This window comes from Humulus lupulus, chromosome 4 (assembly GCF_963169125.1).
Source record: "Humulus lupulus chromosome 4, drHumLupu1.1, whole genome shotgun sequence".
Taxonomy (NCBI): Eukaryota; Viridiplantae; Streptophyta; class Magnoliopsida; order Rosales; family Cannabaceae; genus Humulus; species Humulus lupulus.
The window spans coordinates 101,004,147-101,028,624 of record NC_084796.1 but is presented as its reverse complement, the minus strand read 5'-3'; positions in this window follow the sequence as shown (position 1 = coordinate 101,028,624).

The following is a 24,478-nucleotide window of genomic DNA, read 5'->3' as shown; positions in this document are numbered from 1 at the left end:
TTGTACTTTTATAAGCTAGAGCTGCAGCTTAATGCTAAGGACAAGACCCGGCATGGCTTCTACAGACTGAAACCTCGTGGCAATTATGCTGCCCCCACCATTTCCTGGAAACATCCCCCAAATGTCAAACACTATTGGTTCATGACATCCGGGTTCCTCTGGGATAAGAACCCCACGTTGATGCTGGACTTCCAGCGAGTGGGTAAGTAGTCGCCCCTTTCCTAGTTTAATTTGTTTTTCCATTTTTTTTATTACCCACTTTCAACTCACCGTCATGGATGACAGGACCCTATGCCCAGATCCCCCTTACCCATTCGATCCTTGACCGAAGGAATTTCTATTCCACGCTGAGGGCAGAGGAATTGGACGTAGGGGTCTACGTTAACACCACCAACATGCGAGTAGTCGGGATGTTGGCAGCCAACCAGACGATTGTGGCCCGTAGCCTCCGGGGGCTACAATGCGAGAAAGATCCGGCTTTGAGGGAGGAACTGGCCCTCAAACATATCAAGGTTGTGGAAGACGCGGCCCGGGCGGATGTGGCGAAAAGGAAGAGGGAACATACTCAACAAATGGAGAGGGCCGCCTTTGAGGAGCTGGAAACTCTCTTTGACGAGGCTCAACCGAACACGATGGCTCCTGGGGCTAGTGTATCAGTGCAAGGTAATTCGCCATTGCTTTTGACTTATGCTCCCCATTTTGGGGACTTAGTTAGGGATATACTAGTTTGTTGAGTCCCCCTGTTCGAGGCCGATAGAGAAATGAGACCTTCATCCCCCATCACAGTAGACCCGGAGACTCTCATGTACTTTTCTGGGTTCCTTCAATATGGAAACTTCCTGGACCCGGATGACATGGTAGAACGAATTCATTCCTTCACTTTAGGAGAATTGAATCGAGCCCGAATTCTAGATAAGGGTTCATCTCGGAGGACTTTTAGCTTAGTTTTTACTGTCACTTCTTATCCTGACTCGTATTCTTTGCTAACTTTCTTCCTGTTTATCCATTTCATAAGAATCTAATATGTCTAACCCGGTGACCAAGATGAAGCAGGCCCTTGAGGCCTGGGCTGCCAAGGCCAGGGCCTCGGCCAAGAAGGCTGCCAAAGGCGTGCTTAAGCACAAGGTGTTGGACGGAATTCTTGGGGGTTCGGTGTTAGAGTCAAATATGGTCAGGGAGGCCTTAGCCGCGATCCATACTACAACGGTTCAAGCTGAAACAGTCCCACCTCACCCTACTCGTCCTCCGGTAATCGACCTGGAGCAGGAACCTCCTGCGAGTCGGGGATTCAAGAAGAGAGCTGTGGACTCGGCTGCGGGTGAGTCCGCGAATAGGGCGAAGAGGGCCAAGACTACAGATCTTTCCTTGGCCAAGAATTCTTCCGAGGAGAGTCAGCTTGCCACCCGGGAACTTCCGGAGGCACCAATGCTTCCCATTAATCCGGCCCTACCTGAAGAGGGGGAGATGATCTTGTGAGAGGAGCGGTTGAAGATGGTGTCCCGGACATGGGAAGACTGCCGGGGAAAGAGGGAGGAAGTTTACCGGGCCTTGACGATCCGTCGCAAGGTTGAGTTCTCCGAGCGTCCAGCTGCCTTCAGTGTTTCCCCGTCGATCGTGGATCGGCTCGTGGCCGAGTCTGGGTTTCGTCCCAAATTGGGGCAGGAAGCCGCTAAAGAAACCTTGGCCAAGGAGCTGGCCCAGGCCAAAGCGGACCGCGAAGAGGCTGGTCAGGCCTGGTTCCAGCTTGAAGAGACTTCATCCCGAGGAGAAGCCGGGTATAAAAGACTGGTGGCTAGTTTGGAGGCAGAGCTTCTTTGTGATCGGGGCTCTGAGGCATCGTCTAAGGCTCTCCTGGAGGCAACCGAAGCTCAGTCTCGCCAGGACCAGTAGAAGATCACCGCCCTTGAGACTCGGCTCTAGACATTGGATGATCTGCTTCAGCTGGAGGTGAAGATGCATGGGGAGACCCGTCAAGGGAAAGAGCAAGAGGACGCCTTGTTAGAGGCCACCTTCGACGAGGCCGTCTACATGGCCTGACTCCAGGACAAGAACATGAACCTCCTACTTTACCCCAATCCTGCCACGAAATGAGCCAAGTTTGAGGCCAAGGAGAAAAATGACGCGAAACCCTTGGACGAGGATGAGACAGATGGGGCCAACCCGGAGGCATCAGGACATGGAGAGGCCTAAGCCCGGGTCTTTTACTATGTGTTATTCTTTCTCTTTCCTTTTTTATTTATTTTTGTAACACTTTTATGGACGCGGGCGTGTCCAAGACAATTTATATATCTAATTTTCCTTTGGCACAAGCTTTCCCGTTCAATTCGTAAGTGTTTTACCACCTTGCATGAAAGTCGATTATTCGGTCCTAGTTCCAACGGCTGGGACCATTTGGGAAAATTAGAAAAGGATCGTTATGCATGTGGAACATGTTCATCCCGATTTCGTAAAATGGGCTCCAACGGCATGGACAATCGTAGAACTCTATATTTTAATTTTTTTAACTCGCTTTAATCATACTGTTTGGGTTTCAATGGCTCAGGCCATCAAGGATCAGTTGATTAACTTATTTTGGACCTGCTCATACCTAGGACTCATGTTTTAACGGTTTTGGGCCGTTATGGCGAAGACATGGACAGGTATTTGGTTATCCGGGACCATGTTCGGTCGACCAATTTTCACGTTCTCTATACTCCTAGACTATGAATGTTCGAGTAGGGAATAGGCTTGACCCTTGCGTCTTATCCAGTTCGTACCCCCCAGACCACGTATGTCTGGGCTGGACATTTTGTGTTTGTACCCCCCGAATCATGTCGGTCCGGGTTAGGACTAGGCGTTAGCCTTGCGACCTTTTGGGTTTGTACCCCCCGGACCATGTCAGTCCAGGTTGGGACTAGGCATTAGCCTTGCGTCCTTTCAGGTTTGTACCCTCCGGACCATGTCAGTCCGGGTTGGGACTAGGCATTAGCCTTGCGTCCTTTTGGGTCTGTACCCTCCGGACCATGTTAGTCTGGGTTGGGACTAGGCTTTAGCCTTGCATCCTTTCGTTAGGAGTTGGGTTTCTACTACCATCCGTTTGTACGTTTCGAACTAAGAGCATTTTGTTTTTGTTCCCGCTCTTGTTCGTATGAATGGATACACACCCCCCCCCCCCCCCAATTGAGTGAAGACTAGCCTTGGGTCACTTGTTTATGAAGAAGGATGCTAACTTTCATTGTTTTACAATACTTCTTTATGATGTTTTGTACACATCATTTTTATTATTCAAGAAACTACCCTGGGGCGTTCATTGTTTACAAGGAAAATTAAAAGTCGGAACATGCCCTCCGGACTATTAATAGTACTTATGGAGATGTTCCGCGTTCCAGGCCCTTGGGACTTCAGTTTCGTCAAGTTTCCTTAAGCGATATGTTCCCGGACACACTTCATGTTGGATTTCGTATGGTCCTTCCCAGTTTGGGCCCAGAACCCCCACTCTCGGATCTTGGGTTGCAGGGAAGACTCTTCTTAGGACTAGATTGCCGATTTCAAACCTTCGGCTCTTAACTTTTGAGTTAAAATGCCGAACAATCTTGCCTTGGTACATCTTTAACTGAACCTGGGATTCTTCCCGGGTCTCTTCGATAAGGTCTAAAGATTCCTGGAGTAAGGCGTGGTTTTGAGCGAGATCATAGGTGTCCCTCCTGTGGGATGGGACAGCTGTTTCCACCGGGATGACTGCTTCGCATCCGTATACCATGGAATAGGGAGTGTGTCTGGTAGACGTCCTTTTTCAGTGGTCCGGTACGCCCATAGTACGCGGGGCAGCTCCTCCGGCCACTTGCTTTTGCAAGCTTGAAGCTTTTTCTTCAACGTTCCCTTCAAGTTCTTGTTCACGTCCTTTGTTTGCCCGTTTGCTTGAGGTTTGGCGACTGCAGAGAAGCTTTTGATGATTCCATGCCTTTCTCAGAAGTCATTGAAGTGGACACTGTCAAATTACTTCCCGTTGTCGGACAAAATCTTGTAGGGGAGCCCGTACCGGCACACAATGTTGTTGATGACGAAGTCTAGGGCCTTTTTTGAGGTGATGGTGTTCATGGGTTCTGCTTCGACCCACTTGGTGTAGTAGTCGACAACCACGATAGCATATTTCACACCACCCTTTCTGGTCTGGAGCGACCCTACTAGGTCAATGCCACACACCGCGAAGGGCCAGGGACTCATCATTAGAGTTATTTCTGTTGGAGGGGCTCATGGGATCTTCACGTACCTTTGGCATTGTTCGCACTTATGGATGTAATCAACACAGTCTTTCTTCATCATTGGCTAGAAATATCCTTGCCACAGGATTTTCTTGGACAACCTGAGTCCAGCTGTATGATCTCCGCAAAAGCCTTCGTGCACCTCGTGCATGATTGCGCTCATTTCGGTCCTAGATACGCATCGGAGGTATGGCATGGATAGCCCTCTACGGTATAGTTTTCCTTCCATCATGACATATCTGGGGGCTTGGTACTGAAGCTTCCTGGTTGCTGCCCTGTCCGTGGGCAGCTCCCCGATTGTTAGGTATTGGATGATGGGTCCCATCCAGGACGTGGAGTAGTCTATAGCGTTGATTGTGGGGGCTTGAATACTTGGTGCGGGGAGATGGTTGATTGGGACCAGCCTGAAGAGTTCTGTCTCCACATCCATGGGCAGTTTTGCCAACGTGTCTGCAAACACATTTGTTCCCTGGGGATCTGGCGGATGGAGTGTTTCTTGAAAGATTGAAGTATCTCTCGCGTTCGTGTAACATAAGCTGCAATCTTTTCCCCTTTTATTTGGTATTCTACTGAGATTTGTCTGACAACCAATTGGGAGTCGCTATAGATCTCTAGGCTTGCGGCCCCTGCTTCCCGGGCTAAGCGCAATCCGGCCAACATGGCCTCGTGCTCGACCTTGTTGTTCGATGCCTTGAATTGGAATCGCAGGGCGCTTTGTAACTGGTGTCCTTGTGGTGACACTAGGATGATTCTGGCTCCTACTCCATTTTTGTCCGAGGCTCCGTCTACGAAATCCTTCCACAAGGGTACTGTGGGATCGTCCTCTTCAGTGATCCCGGTGCATTCCACGATGAAGTCGGCCAGGGCCTGCCCCTTGATTGATATTCTGGGGACATACTCAATGTCGAACTAAGTCAATTCCATGGCCCACTTCAAGAGCCTTCCCGATGATTCAGGATTTTGCAACACTTGTCGTAAGGGAAGGTTGGTTAGTACTCTTATGGCATGGGCTTGAAAGTAAGGCCTAAGCTTCCGGGATGCGATTAGTATGCAGAACGTCAATTTTTCGATTAGTGGGTATCATGATTCCGCACCTAAAAACCTTTTTCTTACGTAATAGACTAGGAGCAGGGCCTTCCCTTCTTCCCGTACTAGCGCGGCACTGATGGCGTGTTCGGTCACGGCCAAATAGAGGTACAACGACTCTCCATCCACCGACATTGCTAATATTGGCGATCAGGCCATATGTTCTTTTAATCTTTGGAAGGCCTCTTCCCATTCGGCCGACCATTCGAACCTTTTGCTTCCTTGAAGGACGTTGAAGAATGAGATGCACTTGTCCGTGGCCTTTGAGACAAAACGGCTCAAGGCAGTTATTCGCCCTGTCAGGCTCTGAACATCTTTGTGCTTCGGTTGCGAGGGCATGTCAATCAATGCTCTGATTTTGTCCGGGTTGGCCTCTATTCCCCGATAGCCTTTTATGAAGCCCAGGAACTTCCCGGATGCAACGCCAAAGGTGCACTTTTTGGGATTCAACTGATTTTCCGATAGCTTTCAAATGATTGTGATGGCTTCAGCCAGGTCATCAGCGTGTCCTCCGGAGGTCTTGGACTTGACCAGCATGTTGTCGATATAGACCTCCATGTTCCCTCCTAGCTGGGTTTGGAACATTCTGTTGACGAGTCGCTGATACGTGGCTCTGGTGTTTTTAAGTCCGAAAGGCATGACGATGTAGCAGTACACCCACTTGTCATTCTGGAAGCTGGTATGTTCCTGGTCCGTTACATGCATAGAGATCTGGTTGTAGCCTGAGTAGGCATCCATGAAGCTCAAGATTTCGTAGCTGGATGTTGCGTCCACCATCTAGTCGATCCGGGGTAGCGGGAAACAATCTTTAGGGCAAGCTTTGTTGAGGTCTGTGAAATCGATGCAAGTTATCCAAGTCCCGTTCGGCTTAGGCACCAACACTGGATTGGCTATCCATACGGGATATAAAGCTTCTCGGATGAAGTTGATCGAGTATAACTTCTAGTTTGAGGGCCTCTGCCCTTTCTGCCACCAGAGGTCTCCGTTTTTGTCGGACTGGAGTTGTGCCCTTATCGATATTCAAGACGTGGCAGATGATATTACGGTTGATCCCAGTCATATCTGAATGGGACCAGGCTAGGACATCCTGGTTCTCTTTCACCCGGTCGACGATGGCCGCCCGGACCTCCGCACTCAAGTTCTTCCCGACTTGGATCACCTTGGTCGGGTCAGAGTCACTGATGCACACCTCTTCAGTCTCTTCCATGGGCTCCAGTGCGCGGTCCGCCCCTACCCGTGGATCCAGTTCGTCTTCTTCCCGGACCCTTTGTCTCGCTAGGGGAGGAGGCGGGATCGGTCGACGTTTTCCTCAAGAGGTTCTTCGCGGAACATATAAATGGGTCGGGCAGATACGTGGTAACACTTTCAGGTGCTCTTCTAGTCTCCCCGGACTGTTCCTACCCCTTCGTTGTCGCAGTGAAACTTCATGCAGAGGTGGCAGATGGAAGTGATAACATCGAAATTGACTAGTGTGGGCCGGCCGAAGATGATGTTGTACGCAGTGGGGCAGTCCACTATTATGAATGTACAAAATTTGAATGAGCCTTGGATCTCGTTCCCCAGCGTTACAGGTAGCTGGATCTTCCCCATTGGGAGTATAGAATCTCTATTGAACCCGGAGATCTGGGTTGGGCATGAGGCAAAATCTGCCTCAGTCAAGCCAATCGCGATGAAAGCTGGTTTAAACAAAATGCTGACAGAGCTTCTGTTGTCCACCAATACTCGAGACACCATCTTGTTAGCTATTTTGGCATCAATGACCAGAGGATCATGGTGAGGGAAGTGGACGTTTTGGGCGTCATCTTCCGTGAAGGTGATGGGGAGGTTCATCAACTTCGGGCATTGGGTCGGTGCTTGGACCAAGGCACATACCTCTTGGTCGTGGTCAAGCTCGCTGAGGTTGCACTTTTGATCATTCTGAGATGGTCCTCCCAGATGTGGCCCGCCCGAGATGGTGGCTACGTGACCATCTACTCGCAGGGGCGCGATTTTGGAAGGATAGGGAATCCCAGGTCTGTGTGCCTGCACAATTGGGGCCCCTTGAGAGACCTGTACTCCCAGGCTTGTCGCATATCCTTCCTGGGGAGGCGAGTACACTCCAGGTGCACCCAGGATCGTGGATTTTCCGAGAACTACTAGCACTCCCGGAACTCCCACGGGCATCCTGACCCACTGGTGGAGATGTCACAGCTTGATCAAATTCTTCTTTCATCCTTCAGCTGCCGACATTCTTCGATCGTGTGGCCCACCTCCTTATGGTATGCGCACCTCATGCTGGTGTCCCTCGAATTCTTTCCCCCTTTTAACATGTGGGCGGGTTTCCGGTAATGAACCGTCCTCTTCGTGGCCAGGTATATATTTTCCCTTGTATCCACTAAATTTCTATACTCTGAATACTGGGGCTCGTAGCCCCTCTTGCCTTTCATAGAGGGCTCAGACCGGTTTTGTCCTTTCCCCGATCTCTTTCCCCAGGAGGGGTTTACACTTGCCTCAGTCCCCCCCCCCCCCATCTGGGATGGCTGGGCCCCGCCGGGAGCAGCATTGTATCTGACTGGTGTCGTCCCATACCCAGACAATGGGGTGGACTGTGTCGAGGCATATCCAGAGGATGCTGGGCTGTAGAATGTCGGGCCTACTAAAGTCATTTCGAGAGCACCCGTCAATCCTGGCGCTATCGGGAGTGCTAGATACTAAGGGACCGGATATTGTATTCCGTACCCTGGAAAGGTTTGGGCACTTGGCTAAGGAGCTGTCTGCCATCTGAATGCCTGGATTCAGGCTTCCTCCCAGTTGATAAAGCCTTGTTCCCTCCTTATGAATTCTTCAAGGGTGTCCGCCTAACTACGCTGCATGTCATCCCAAAGGGGGGACCCGGCGTGGATCCCAGACTGCAGGGCCACCAAGCGCTGTCCATCAGCCACCTTGGTTTTGGAGGCTTCCTCCATGAAGCGCTGGATATAGGCCCTCAGAGTCTCCGTGGGGAGCTGTTTGATGTTAGCGAGGGGGCTGATTTGCATATCCATCCTCATGGCATCCACAAAATGTTTGTCGAACACCGACTGTTTTCTGGACCATGACTGAATGGATCCCGGCTTGAGCCTCTTCCACCATTCCTCAGTAGGTCCATCTAAAGTAATTGAACAGCAGAGGCACTTGTCGTTGTCGTAGACATGAGCTATGGTCATTAACCGATTGTAGCACGATAGATGGTCTCTGGGATCGGTGTTCCCGGTAGAGGCGGGAAAATTCGACATCTTGAACCCCTTGGAGAGCACCACATCCAGGATGTGTTTGGCGCAGGGTTCCTTTTCCTCTTCTTCGGAATCGGAACCTCCTTCCTCCTGCTTACGGACCAGGCGATCCGTGACCTTTTTAAAGTGGCCAGTTGTTCCATGAACTGTCTTGTCGTACCATAATCTAGGGGAACCCTCTTGTTCCTCTTGTCATTGAGATTGTTTCTCATGTCACCCCCTCGAGGGCAGATCTTTTCCTAGTTGGCCCGCTCCTTTCGAGCGTTCAGCCCATCGCGCAGGTCTACCTGGGATGTGTCGTCCCCCGAGCTAAGGGCGTTTGGCTCATCGGCATGCTGGCGTCCTTGGTGATTTTTATTCACAGAGGCGCTGGGGTGGAAAAGTCGTTCCCATCCAGTCTGCCTAGGGACAACTTGGGGCCTGGTACCCTGCAGGCGCATCCCTTGCGGATTGATCGGGTGATCCCGTCCTGGGACGTGACGCACTTGCTCTCTCCTAGGGAGCGGCTGAGGGTTGGCCCCTGTTTTCATAACAGGAGGGGTTTTCCTCCGGGGTTTTCTTTTCCCTCGGGGTCGGCTGCTTTGGCCTTCCCTTTCTCTTGAGTCATGTTAGGTGGGGTCGTGTTCGGGATCTTGTCCCAGAGGAGGGATCGGCCTCGCATTCTCGAGCACGTTAGTCCTAGCCTATGGGGGCAGACGGTCGTGTTCCTGGAGGTGGAACAACTGGAGGGTTGGCCGCCAACCCTTGGGCAGCAAAGAAAGCTTGTAGGGCTAGGAGGGTTTCTTGTATATGGCGAATGGCTTCTTTTTGTTCAGCTATCTTGGCCTATTGGTCCATGACTTATTTCCTTAGTTTTGTCTCCTCTGGGTCCTCTTGGTTGGGGTCTACTTCTTCTAGGATCGCCAGATCCTCAGCTTCGTGATCATGGTATTCCCCCTCATTTCCCTCCTCTTCCTTGTAGTAATCTTCTTCATAATCTGCCCCATCTTCATAGTTCTGTGACTCATCGGGCTGGGGCATCTGATAAGGTGCATCCTTAGGTTGATTCTGAGGAAGAGGTTGATTCGGCAGTGGCTCTCCATTGACTTTTTCTTGGTTAGTAGGGTCGAAAGTGGTGTGCCTTGTGTTCACCATTGTTATAGATATTTAATTTCTTTTTTCAAAATGCTTTCCTCAATCTCTCAATGAAAGCACCAAAATGTTTACCGAGTTTTTTGCAAACTAGAATTATAAAAGATAAGAGAGCTTAGAAAGTAAAGAGTATAGATTATCACACAGGGGATTTTACATGGTTGGGTCATTAAAGAGCCTTAGTCCACAAGTCAATTGTATTAGAGATTTTAGGAGCTTAAGTAATGAAGTCTCTGAGAATTTGAGCAGAGTGTATGCTTATCAGAGAAAAATTGGATCCCATTCCCAGCGCACCACTGTTCATATTTATAGGCAGTTGAGTGCACTGGGTTTGGGCGGGACTAATCCGGGTCCAATAAGGGTGTAAACATTATTTGCCCTCTGATGGAGGCTTAATACAAAGGATTTTAATATATAAAATGCATTAATCAGGGCCCATTGGGCCAGCCTAAGCGTAACCACACTATAAGACTAACGACAGAATGTTGCTTCAGTCTGGGTTGCGTGGGCTTTGAGGGAGATCCGGGGGACAGGATCTGTCAAAGTAGTGGCAGTACAGTTCTATACCGACGGCGTACATTCCCTATGTAACCTCTTCTGCTGGTTATTTATGGGGACACAACTCCACATTTCTCGAGGTGATGTCAGTATCGAGGACAACTTATCACGCTCAACCGGGTCAACTGGTCCGGGTTCGTTTACTAACATCCGTCTTCATTTACCAGGGTCCTGGTTCATTTAATAGGACTTAGGTTCATTGACGTCGTCCCGGTCTAATTTTGGACTTGGGAGCCATGATATCTTCATTGCGTCCCAGGAGACACCGGAGGAAGGGTTAGGGAATATGCAACATGCCACCGTGATGGTCCTAGCTTCTATTCCGGGATGCCAAAGCTTATTCCGTATTCTTCTATCGGGCCTGATCTGGGCCTCGAGTCCCTTTAGGCTGGCCCATGGACTGAGAACGCGAATCCGTAATGTTGAGGAGAAACGAGATAACAATGTGATATCTCCAATTTTTTATTGGAGTAAAAATTTCTGCCAATTTGTTGCAAAATTGGAGTATGAATCTGTTATTTTCGTATTACTTAAGAAACTGATTTTCCCACGCAACTAATCATATTTTGTCAATATCTCCCTCAATATAACTCATAATTGAACAGTTCAATATGCTATGGAAAGCTAAAAAAATCGCTACAACTTTTATTTATGCTAGAATTTACAAAATATAGCTAGAACAATGTCAAAATTGCTCATGAAGTTTCAGCTTTGGCTCTGACTCAGATTCAGACTCCAACTTTTTTATTTTCTTTATAAAAATATCACACTATTCTACAAAACCAAATAAATAAACTCAAAATAAAATATTTCCAAATAAAAAATATATTAAATTAAATCCATAGAAATATTAATTCAAACTCAATTTATTTTTATATTAATGAATGTGTATTTTTACTCTTAAAATTTTTCTTAACCAAAAAATCACAAAACACCAAAAATAAAATTAAAATCATTAAAATAACTAAAAACTAACAATTTCTAAGCCTAAGGAAATTAGAAATATATGATCAAAATTGAACTTATCAGTAAACACTCACTAAAATACCACTAAACAAATGTACACTTCTCTCACCCTCCCTCATGATGCAACACTCAACATATATCCAAGAAAGACCAAGGTGCTAAAATGGTATGGTGATTAGGGATTCAAGTAAGCTCAATTGGGTGACTATGGATAAAATTATAGCATGGTTGGCTTGAAAGGCTCAAACGGTCCAATTATGGTCTAAATCATGTCATTGGTTAAGTGTTATCTAGGATTTTGCCTCAAGGGAATCACTAAAAAATTCTAGAAACTTAAGCTCTCCCAAAAATCCAGGTAGCCTTAAGGATTCAAGAAAATTTTGGTCAAGCTATGCATACAAAATGGGGATCAAATGTCATCATGATTTTTCAAACTCCATTAACACTCAAATACAAGTAGTAAATCACACAACAAGAGGCAAAAGTAATGAATTTTATTTTAATTAATTTTTTTATATGGTTCATCATCAGGCCCCAAGTTAAACACTACTAAAGCAAGAAAAATCCTCTCAATGACAACAAAAATTACACGAGAAACAGAATGACAAACTACATGACCAACACCACAGCACAAAGCATAAACACAAAACTAAATGACTCAAATTAACCAAAACAACAAAAATGACTAAACAACCACACCTCCAAATTCAAAAGGGGCGGTGTTCTTCTTGCACCTGTTCCATTTTCAAAAACAAAACAAACCAACACCCCAAACTTAAAATTTGACAAACTCCTCATTGCTATCAATAAATAATTCAACCCAAACAGTCGAGCACAACTAATTCAGCATGCAAAGAAGAGTCACATGATATAAAAACTAATCTCAACATAGTATTAAATGAGACTATAGGCTTGAGAAGCCAAAATCATGTTGATCATGATAGCCATCAAGTATGATGTGTGATTGTAGCCAATTTAGAAATTTTGGTCTCGAATCGACTCGAAAACCTCAACCGAGTAAAATCTCGGATAAAATTATGTTGAAATAAAATAATTATGGAAAAATTAAAATGGGCATAAATTTTATTGGAGAATTTAATATAAGTTTTAAAAAAAAATTCTTGGAAAAATAATTTTAAGAGCGTTCTTGGAAAAGGGTTTCTTAATTATGTGTAGTTATAGAAGTAAATGGTAAATAGAAATAAAGCATAGTGTATTTCATTTATATGAAATAAAATTAGATTAAAGTATAGTATCGCACATGATTTAACTACACCCCAAGTTGATGATACCAAAAACTAATTGATGTGATGGTGAAAAATGTGGGTAAATACCATTTTTCGGAGTAAATGATTTTTAGAATTACTGATTGAATTACAAAGGAAAATCAGGGTAATTGTTGGGGTACTTGGCTGGTCATTTTAGGAGGACATATGAATTTTTGAGTGCACGCAAAGCCACCTAAGTCTATTTTCATGAATTTTGAGAAAATGGGAATAATGGGGTGAAAACTGTGTAACGTCCCAAATTTGCTAATAAGGCTTAGTGCCCCGATTAGCGTGCCGGGAGGGCATACATGAATTTATATATGGATTTAATTGAATATAAGGGTGATTATGCGAAATGTATGAGTTATATTAAGATATAACTATTTATGCATGCTTATGTGTATTAAATGCGATTGTGGACCCGTTTTTGTGGAAAAATTGCTTTTTTGAAATGTTGACCCGTTATGGGTATAATTGTAAGTATGTGTGTTATGTGATTGAGACCACATTATTATGTGGATATATTTGCGATAACTGGCTTAGGTTGATCCTTTAGAACGATTTGGCGGAAAAGTCACAACGGGGTTTTATACCTGGCTCGGGGTGAGCCGGGGGTATTTTGGTAATTTGGTGTATTTTGGAAATTAATGGAATATGATACATATTTTGGGGAAATTAATTATGAATGGACGATTCGTGAATTAAATTGAGACTTTGAGGTATAATTTGAGGTTTAGTGGGATTAGTGGCAAAATGATTAATTTGCCATTGGGGGATACTTTGAATAGGAATATAGAGTGAGGGTAGAATGGTCTTTTGACCCATTTGGCTGAGGCGATAGTTGAGAAAGGCAGCTCACGTTTGGCGTATGGTCATTTTCGTTTTGAATGTTTTCTCTAGCATTCCTCAACATCCAAGCTAGGGTAAGCGAATTTTGATAATTACCAAGGGAAGTTGGGGATTTTGAGGGAACTAGCAGTTGTGGAACAGCTGCAATCAAACAAGGATTTCGAAATTTGGAAGGTAAGCCTTTTTTTTCTTCAAGTTTTAGGTACAAAGCTTTGATATTCTTTGTTGATTTGACGTTAACATCAAATTGTATGGATTTGAGGTTTCTAGGAGGTCTTAGTATAGATTTTTCTAGAAGAAACGTGTTGGGAGGCTCTATTAAGCTTGGAATTGAGTTTCAATTTGCACTTCAAACCTGAAATTTTTAGATTTGGGCTAAGCTCCTAAACTAAAACTGCCACAATGTAGAATCTTTGAATTTTGGGGTTTAAGTGTTTATTTGGGGTACCTTGTTATGGGTTGTTGTTTGTTTAGGCTATTAAAGATGTATTATGGTCGTAAATCTGCTGAAATACTGAATTGAGGTCGAGTTTTGGGTCTGAGATTCAGGGAGAAGTCATAAGTTTGAATTGGGAAGAATACAAAGTTTCTGGGCAATTTTTGGGTTTTTGGTCACCTAGCGCGATCGCAGTAGGTTGTGGCGTGACCACGCTAGTGTCCCAGAAACCAGAGAATTTTGTTTGGGAAAGGGTACCAAGTCTAGGGACGCGACCGTGCTGGGCTAGGGCCTAACCGTGCTAGTACCTCTAAAGCTCAAACTTTCTGCAGACGCAACCTTGCTAGGTGCCCCGAAATATGGTTTTGCTGATTTTTAGGATTAGGGCTCGGGGAGTTCGGGAATCCTTTTGGTGGCCCACTTGGGGGCTCGGGAGATATTTCCAATGTCCAAACATTTGGGATTAGAAATCTTAAGAATAGAGTATGGGGTGAGGCTCTGGATTTTAAGTTAATCCCTAATAATAGTATGTTTATGTTGTGACTAGATTATCGCAAGGCTCAGAATTAAGATTGTACTTTGAGGTCGTATTGTTTATCGTACAAAACTCGAGGTAAGAAAACTGCACCCTAGTTGTGGTTAGGGCTAAGGTCCTGTTAAGAAATGTGACTATGACTGTATTTGTGATTATCTTATTAGGCATGCTTGTATATGCTGCATCTGATTGTATTTTTATATGTTTGATTATATCTAATCTGAAAGCTCAGCCTAAGGGCGTCGGGGATGGAAATAAGCATGTAGAACGCAGGCCATTTGGCTAAGGCAACCTGGGATTACCATATGCATTTGGTTCACCCGAACGCCACTTAAATAATTAGAAGTGTCGACTGCACTTGTCTATCTCATTGACTTTTAAATTGGTTTATGTGTTGTTTGAGCAGACTGTTGCTACTAAGCTTGTTGTTTATATTCTGTTACTTATTGAATCTATTGATTTAAGTTTTCTTTTTGAGCCTTGGCTCCCGGGTGCTATGTGGTGCAGGTAAGGGAAAGGGGGAGTTGGACCAGCCATGAGTTGGAGAGCTTTAGGGGCGGCGTGTACATTTGTAGTTGCTCGACCACCACGACCAAGGATTTAAGAGAGACTATAGTCAAACCTAAATTTTGCCGCTAAGGCCGGTTCATATTGTATTTATTATTTTGAAGTTGTAAATGTTTATTTTGGGATCCCATGTATAGACTCAAACTTTTAAATAAAATATATATTCCTATGATCAAAAATTTTAAACCCTAATCCATTAATTACTCTTAGTTACACGTTTATACCCAAATGACTTGATTATCAAGTCCAACACTATTTAAAATACACATTGTAATTGTCTTGGCTATCCAGGACGTTACAACTTGGTATCAAAGTAGTCTTATTTTAAGGGTTTCTGAAGACTGGTTGGGCATGTCAGTCACCGCTAAAGACAAGCTCGACTCAAGGTTTGGTAACTATATATTTGGTTATGTGCTTAATTGCTCAAATAAAATATAAATGCCTTATCTGCCTGTTTATTAGGAAGCATGAGATATAATGATAAGAATTGGCCCTTGACTACTATGTATACATAATAAGGCATGCTTATTAGCATTGCTACTGTATGTTAGTGTTATGGGAATGCTTGTTAGGATGGTGGTTGCATGTGATTTCTTAATTGTTGATGTTGGATCGAGGGGTGACTTCTAAAGTTTGTTATCATTTCCAAATCACCCGAGTCGTTGATTACAGATATACTTGGAGAGTTATGCTTCCAAGGCAATCATTTTGACTAGTCGACACTAAGATTGTGGCTAGAGGTGACAACCAGGGTCAGAACCCTCTGCCAGTCCCTGACAACTTGCAGCAGATGCTCACTGATATGCAAGCCAGGCTTCAAAGTCAAGAGGAAGAGATTTGTTTAACAAGATAGCAGGTTCTGCCAGGGAACGCTGCACCAAATATGCCAACTGTAGACTCCTTTTTCTTGTAGTGTTCTTCAAGTTTTAGGTTCAAAGCTTTTATATTCTTTGTTGTTTTTAGGTTAACATCAAACTGTATGGATTTGAGGTTTCTAGGAGGTCTTAGTATAGATTTTGCTGGAAGAAACGTGTTGGGAGGCTCTATCAAGCTTGGAATTCAGTTTCAATTTGTACTTCAAACCTAAAATTTTCAGATTTGGGGTAAGCTCCTAAAATCAAACTCCCATGATGTAGAATCTTTGAATTTTTATTTTTAAGTGTGTATTTGGGGGTACATTGTTATGGGTTGTTGTTCGTTTAGTCTATTGAAGATGTTTTATGGTCATAAATCTACTAAAATAATGAATTGAGGTCGAGTTTTGGGTCTAAGATTCAGGGAGAAGTCGTAAGTTTGAATTGGGGAAGAACACTAGGTTTCTAGGCAATTTGTGGGTTTCTAGTGACCTAGCGCGACTGCGCTAAGTTGTGGCGCGACCATGCTAGTGTCCCAGAAACCAAAGAATTTTGGTTGGGATTGGGGTACCAAGTCTAGGGGCGCGACTGCGCTAGTACCCCAGAAAGCCCAAACTTTCTGCAGGCGCGACCGCGCCTGGTGGCCCTAAATGTGGCTTTGCTGATTGTTAGGATTAGGGCTTGGTGATCGTGACTATATATATATATTTACGCAAGTGCACGCAATCGATTCAAGTAATATATGATAAGTAAAATATTGTTCTCTCAAATACTATCTTCCAAGTACCACTAATTTTTGTTTATATTTCTATTTGGCAACTAAGAATTTGACTTTTAAATTTAATTTTAAATATGAAAATACTTTAAACAAGAAAACAACTAAATAAAATATTTAAATCACTATGAAAAAGACCTAGGGTGTTAATTTCATCAACTTTTCATTCTACTAATTGTATTAATCAATTCTAAATTTGTTTCTTTCTATTATAATAGCACGTTTACATAAATCGATTCCTATTCTTTTTCAAGATATAAGATATCAGCCTATATGCAGGTTTTCTACATATTTGTGATAAACTTAAACATATAGAACACATTAAGTATAGGAACCTTAATTACTACACAAGCCATATAGGTACTTTCGTCCAATATGCAACCTATGTCTATATAATGATAGCATATTCAATTCTCATCTTTCGAATTTTGAATCAAATCATTAAATCAAGCAAATAGTGATCAAGTACTTACTAGCATTAAACACACATTATATAGATTAGAATAGAGAAGAAAAATCAAAAGAAAATCATAATTCAATTAGATAGAAATCCAAGTGACTACATTAAACCCTAGATAAAAATTGTTTAGTTCATATCAGACATGACTAAATCAACAAAATAATTATGCATAAACATAAAATTCATAAACTTGAAGAAGAAATAAAAATATGAAACTGCAGAATGTTTAACCTAAGAACTATAATTAGTCTCTAAAAAACGTAATTAAAAACTGACCTCCTCCCATAATTAAACCTTAAACATGAATTTATAGTAAAAAATACAAGTTTCTGAATTTTTCCTTGTGCGGGCCGCGACTTGGCCTTTTCTGGGTCGTGGCTCTTGTCTATTTTTGGCCCTTTTCTTCTCGTATAAAGGCTTCAGACGCCGCGACTCAGCTTAGGTAAGTCGCAGCCCGTATGTGCGTTTTCTCCTGAGCTTAGCCTCTATTTCCTCTTGAGTCGTGACTTGTAAGCCCAAGTCACGACACTAATTATTTCCAGCAAAATAACGTCTCTAACTTCCCCTCAAGTCGCGGCTCTAAAGTCCAAGTCACGACTTTAATTCAATTTTTCTCAGATTTTATCCTTCAGCTCATCTCTTCCTCACAAACCGTCTTCTAATCAACCTTAGTATTGTTTTTAGTCCAATAACCGCCAAAAGCCTCGTTTTTCCACCATTTAACTTCTATTTGCATTTTTTCTCATGATTCTTCACATCAACCTACAACAAAGACAAACAAAAGTGTAATCTTGCACAAAACACACATAAACACTCAAGATTACCACAAAAACACTTTCTAAATTAACCCTAAAATGAAGTTATCAAACTCCCCCAAACTTACTCTTTGTTCACCCTCGAACAAAGGACTCAAAACAAACCTAAATTCTAACAACATGAACTTATACCAAAAACAACAATTATGCCTCAAAATCATGAATGTTAATTATATAATTTTTCAGAAAACTACTCAACAGTTATTCAATCTAGTATTTTGATCAAAACACTCCATCAACACACCTTAGTCTACAAACATTTTTGGATTATCAACTCATTATTATTAAATAAATGAATTTGAAATCAATTATGCTCACCAAATTTCTTTCCAATCGATCCATTCAAACCAAATAATTCCATAAGCTCACTTACTTGCTCTTATCCACTAATATAAATCATGCTATCCATAAGAATCAATAGGACTTTTGTAGGCTTGTAACGATGGCTTAGGTAAAGGTAGATGAAAAAGTAATTTTAAGCTCACTTTACTATAAGCACATGACTAAAACTCACCAACCTTACTTCCATAACAATATAATCCAATAATCCCCTTTCTTCTTTATTATTTTTTATTTTTTCTTTAGAGAACTATATATATATATTCAATAATAACTACACTCCCCCAAACTTGATTTTTCTAATATACTCATATTGGGAGTGTATTGAAATATCTTTCATCATTTTTTTTTTCTTCTTTTTTTTTCAATATATATTCTCTCTAGATTATTTTTTTCACTTTCTAAACCCACTCAAAACACCATTAAACCCCATTACACATCACTCCCCATCACCATTTCTCAATCATATGCTCATAGTATATTAGGGACGGATATAACCAATGGCAAGTATTAGGCTTAAATGATGGTTTTAGAACAAAAATGATACAAAATTAGGCTCAAAAAGGGTAACCAAAGGATTAAGTCATTTAAGGTTGGAAAGAAAAGCTCAAATGTTCCAAATGATGGCCTAAATCATATTCCTAAGCATACGTGATATATTATTTCGCCTCAAATAACAAGTAAGCAAGTTCTAGAATTGTTGAACATAATTTTCACTTCTCATTAAACATTCCACTAACCAATTTCAGCAAGCATAATCAATATCAAAAACATAAATTTAACATCATGACAAAATATTCAATAAATGTTATCTAAACTAAAATGTACTAACAGAGTGTTTAATCAAGCACACAGATTTTTTTTCATATTTCATTTTCTTTGAATTATACTCATAACATTCATTTTATTCTCATTGACAATCGTTGTCAATTTCATTCATGTTGATACAAAAATAAACACACTCTAAACACTAACATAATAAAACACACAAAACAATATTAATAGAAAAATAAACTCCCTCCCCCAAACTTAAACAAAACATTGTCGCCAATGTTTAAAAATAAGTAAAGGAAAGGAAACTTACCTGGCGTGATTCATCTTAGAATGGTGGTGGGTCTGGAAATGAATGCCAAGGCAGTGGATAAGGGAAGTACTGCCAATTCGCCTCTTGGTTCGAACATCGGTAAACTAGCTCTATGGAAATCATGAAGCTCGCCCAAATAATTATGCGTGTGCTGGTTCTGCCGAATGATGTAATCTAATCTAGCCAAGTGCGATTTCGATGGAGCCTCAATCACCAAATATTGAGGATATGCTTATGTTCTTTCCTCCTCATCTGCCCTTACTCCCTCTCTTGGATCATTGGCTGGATGGGCTCCTCATCTGCTTCTCCTTCCTTACCAACTCTTACATTTCTGGGTATCGGTACAGGTGGCTCTAATGTTGGGACATTAAATTTACTTACTGTAGCCCAAGAAATAACCCCCATAGCCCTCCTAAAAATATCACTGGGATATTTCAACACCTCACAAATGTCACATAGATCAGTAATCATGGAGCCATGTCCTAACCCAGTATTAGTAGTCATGCGACCTAAATCCCTAATGCTCTGGCGAATAACTCGCCCATTGTCAATAGAAAGCCTTGTCATAATGGCATATACCAAGAGACACCTATCATTACCCACTTCAGACAAGTGGGTGTTTGGCATAAGTCCTGCAGTCACTAAAAGAGTCTAAGCTTTAGCTACGATATTCATTTGGTATCTTTTTAAATGTTCAGGCTCCCCATTCTGTATAACAAAAGAAACACCAGGAATTCCTAAGGTCTCAGCCACCTCAGTCCAATTTACCTCACTATTATATGCCAACTGATAATACTCATCCTCTTCCTGAGTTAATGTTGGTACACTAAATAAAGCATCAATATTCTCAATAGTACATTCAACTAAAACACCCCTATCAAACACATTTCTATTTACAGCCCCAGGAAAATTAGCATAAAATTCATAAACCAAGGAACAATTAGCTTTTGGCATCTTCTCGTCCACAAATAATTGCCAACCTCGGCGCAAAATTTCATTCCTAATAATATGATAGGTGTCATTAGGGTATAACTCTTCTTTAATGTCCATACCCCGCTCTTGAATAACTGGCCTTTGGAATAACCTTTGATACAAATCATGGGCATCCTTATTAATAAAACATGCAAGATCATATTCTAAAATAGGCTGAGGTGTTGGCGGAGTTGGCTGGGGTTGGGATGGTTGGGAATAGGATGAGGAAGGTCGATTAGTATTCTTTGAGGATGTGGCCCTAGTGGGTTGTTTCCTTGGCCCCATACCTTTACAATTTTTCAAAAATAGCCACAAAAATTTCTGCAGCACTTCCCCTATAATTATGAAATTTCCTTACTAAAATCTCCAAAAATTATCACCCAATAAACCAACAAACAGTCCAAAAACTCCAAGGCAATCTCATAATATAAATGCAACTCAATTGAAAGCTTTAATCAATAAAAACTTACAATCCTTGCAAGGTGAAAAATCTGCCCCTTTGATCATCCTTCAATCTCTTACCAAACACCAATAGAACACAAATTAGGGTTAGCAAAAATAATACTGGAAGAAATCAATAAGAACTATGAAGTAGAAATGAAACAAATAAATGAAGAAAATTTGAAATAGAGGGAAAGAGGGAAAAATTGTAGAGTTTTTCTTTAAGAAAATGTGATTTGGAAAAAGAGAATTTGAGAAAATGAGGATAAGGTTCAGAAAACATGATTTTAAGCTCTCTTTAACCTGTCTGACATAGGCGCGTCGCGACCCAGCTTGGGCAAGTCGCGACTCGCCTATAAATTCTTCAACAATTTTTTTGAAGTTGTAAATGCCTTGTAAATGTTTATTTTGGGATCTCATATATATACTCAAACATTTAAATGAAAATAACTATTCCTATGATAAAAATATATAAACCATAATCCATTAATTACCCTTAGTTACACGTTCACTATTTAAAATACACAGTGTAATGGTCTTGGCTATCTAGGGCGTTACAAATTGTCACATTTCTCTCACCCAAACCCCCTAGGTTGAACCCCAACCTCTCTCACTTCCTCATTTCAGTTTTCACAGTCACTTAAACACTCTCTCACTCTCTACCTAAAATCCTCTCTCTTCTCTCTAGAAAATACAAGAAGACAAACAAAGGAAAACCTTCTTCAAAGCTTTGAAACTCTTAGCACAAGGGTAAGTGCTCTACTATTCTTTCCCTTTCATGTTTACTCTCTTATATTTCTCCTATAATCTGACCATTAGTTTTGTTTGGGAAGGGTGTGAAGGTTTGTGGAAGCTAGAACCAAGAGGTAAACCAAGATCTAGAGCCAAACAAAAAACAAGAGCATCATGAGGTATAATTATTGTTTCCTCTTGATTTATTTTTGTTAATATTTTATGTGGCTGAGTTGTATTTGGTATTAGTAGTGTTTAATCTCTTTTCTATGTTGGCATAATGTAGACTTATATGCTTGATGTTTCATGCATGTATATTGTATTACCTCGATTAGTTTGGAATCCAAAGTTCCATAGGACCCTTAAAAATCAGCTTGCTATCATGTCTTTAGTTTGACTTCCAAGGGGTTAAATGCTTCCAAAAATAATTCTTTTGTAAAATTGGACACTACTGATCTGTAATATAGAAAGATTATATAATTTTAGACCCAAGAATCACCTGAAAATGTTTTATATTCATTGAGTTGTAAGCATCTTGAGATCAATGGGTAAATCTGAAATATTTTTTGTCAAATTAAAGTTATTCTATAAGAACTGCATTTTTAACTTTAAAAAATATTTATTTTGACTCAATTGATTTGTAAAATAGGAAGAGTATGTAAGTTTAGACTCAAGAATTACCCAAAATGATTCTTAAATAAGAAGTTAAGGCCTTTGCAAAATTTGTATTCAATCTGAGAAATAATTTTTTTGCAGCTAGTATTCACTTTTCGTAAAAATTATTTGAGCAGGTTATAAATTTTTTAGGAGCTATATTTAAGTAGTATTACTTTTTACATATTGAAGATAAATTATTTAAAACATTTTGTGAAAATTCCTTTTTGTTAATGAGTTATAAATTTTACAAGTTAGGTTATTGAAACTGAAAATTTTAAATTTTTGGACAGTTTTCATTTACGGTTTTTGAACACCTATATCGTATAAAAAATGGTATTTTAGACTAAAATATTTTTCATGAACCTTGTCTATATAACAAGGTTCAATCCTGTAAAAACTCATAAGAAGTTATTCAGCGGTTTTAAAGTGGCGAGGTCTCAAAGTTAGTCCTTTTACACAAAACAATCTATTTCCAACACTTATAAATAAAAATCTAAGTAAAGGTTAAATTTTTTACCAAAATCCTACTTTTATTATTTAATAAATTTGAAGTCATATTAATTACTTATTAAGGTTAAATTGAATGAAGAAATACTATTTTTACAAAATTAATGAATTTTACTTTTAAAATTTTAAAAGAGTCCAAAGCCTTAATTTTAAAGAAATTAAATAAAGAAACTTTTAGCAACATCAAATATTTCTTAAGGACCTTTAATTAAATTAACTTTTTAATCTAAATAGAAGTGAAATCCACTTTTCTCTAATTATTTTTTTATTTCCTTAAAATAATCATTTCTTAACAAAACATTTCACTAAGGGCAATCCCGTAATTTAGCATGTTTTCTGAAAATTTACCAACCTGGCTAGGATCGATAGTTGTGACGATGTCGTAGAGTACACTTATTGGTTAATACTTAGATAACGAGGTTTAAGAGTTTGAATTATTCGTTTAGTGGGCTAAACTAATTAAGGTCGAGAATACCCTTACTTAGTAAACTGTAGTGACTGAAATGCCCCGATAGTTTATTAATAACTGAATTGCCATAATTAATCCGAGTATGTTGTAGGAATTACAGTATTGGCAAAAAGAAGCGTGTAGCTGTGGTTTACGAATTTATGCTCGGAGTAAAGGAATCCAAGTAAGTCAACCTTTGACTTTTCTGGTTACAACATGAAACATACTAGTGTATTGATTACTAGAAATAGGATATTACACTTGTTATGGGAACGGGCTCAATTAGAGTCAATGACTAGGGGGTGTGTAACGCCCTGGATAACCAAGACTGTTACAATGTGTGTTAATAAAGGTGCAAGACTTGCTAATCAAGTCATATAGTTGAAAATGTGTCGCTAAATCATTATTGAACTAAGGTTAAAAGATTTTGGTCAGAAAAGACAAATTTTCATTTAAATAAATGTTTGTTACACGGGATCCCAAAAATAAACAGGGTTAAAGAATAGTTTACAAAATCTCCAAGGTTATAAAGAACCATAAGCCAATCTAATGGGAAAATAGGCATTTTAGGGTCCCCTGTCCCTGTATCATCCTTCGGCCGTGGCGGCCAAGCAGCCAGCTATGTACATTCCGCCCCTAGAGCTCTCCAAATTGGGGTTGGTCCATCTTACCCTTGCCTTTACCTGGACCACGTAGCACCCGTGAGTCAAGGCCCAGCAAGAAAACCATATAACAAAGCATACTCAATAATCAATAGTCAAATAATACATAAATCATCAAGCAGATACTCAGTAGACCACATTGTTCACATAATTAGTGATATCAATCTACAAACCAATAATCAATTATCCAGGTAATAAACATGCCATGATCATCAAATTAATAACAGTAAACATAACACTCAATATCCAGGGTCAACGCCCTTAGGCCACACCCTCTGTTTATCCCACTGATTCCGGCTTGCTTAGGCCGAGCTCAGTGATTATATAATTAACCTCAGCTACCAGTGGCCGAGCCGCGTCCAAGTGCGCCAATATTAATTCCGACACTCTTAGGTCGTTTATCTCATGTCCACATGGCATAATACCATCATATTACATTGCATACAAATATAGGGAACTCTTAGTCCCAACATAACCACATAACCGGGTGCAGTTTTCTTACCTTTGATTCCGAGTGGAAAAGGTGAACTAAGTTCAAGCACGTTCCCTAGCCTCGAGCCTTGGCGACAAACCTAGTCACAAGAATTATCGGTATCTATCAACTTCCAATGAGAAATAAAATGCTTAGGTAGCAAAACCAGCTTCTGGGACCTCAATTTCCACTAAAACGGGCAGTAGAAATTGTCCTGAGCCCCCAGGTTCGAACCCCCGAGCCCTAACAACACTAAGAACACTTCCAAGCTCAAAACCCCCAGGCGGGTCGCGACTTGCCCCAAGTTAGAGAGCAAGCTCTCACGCCAAAGGGGAGGCGGGTCGCAACATGGCCAAGCAAGTCGCGACGCGC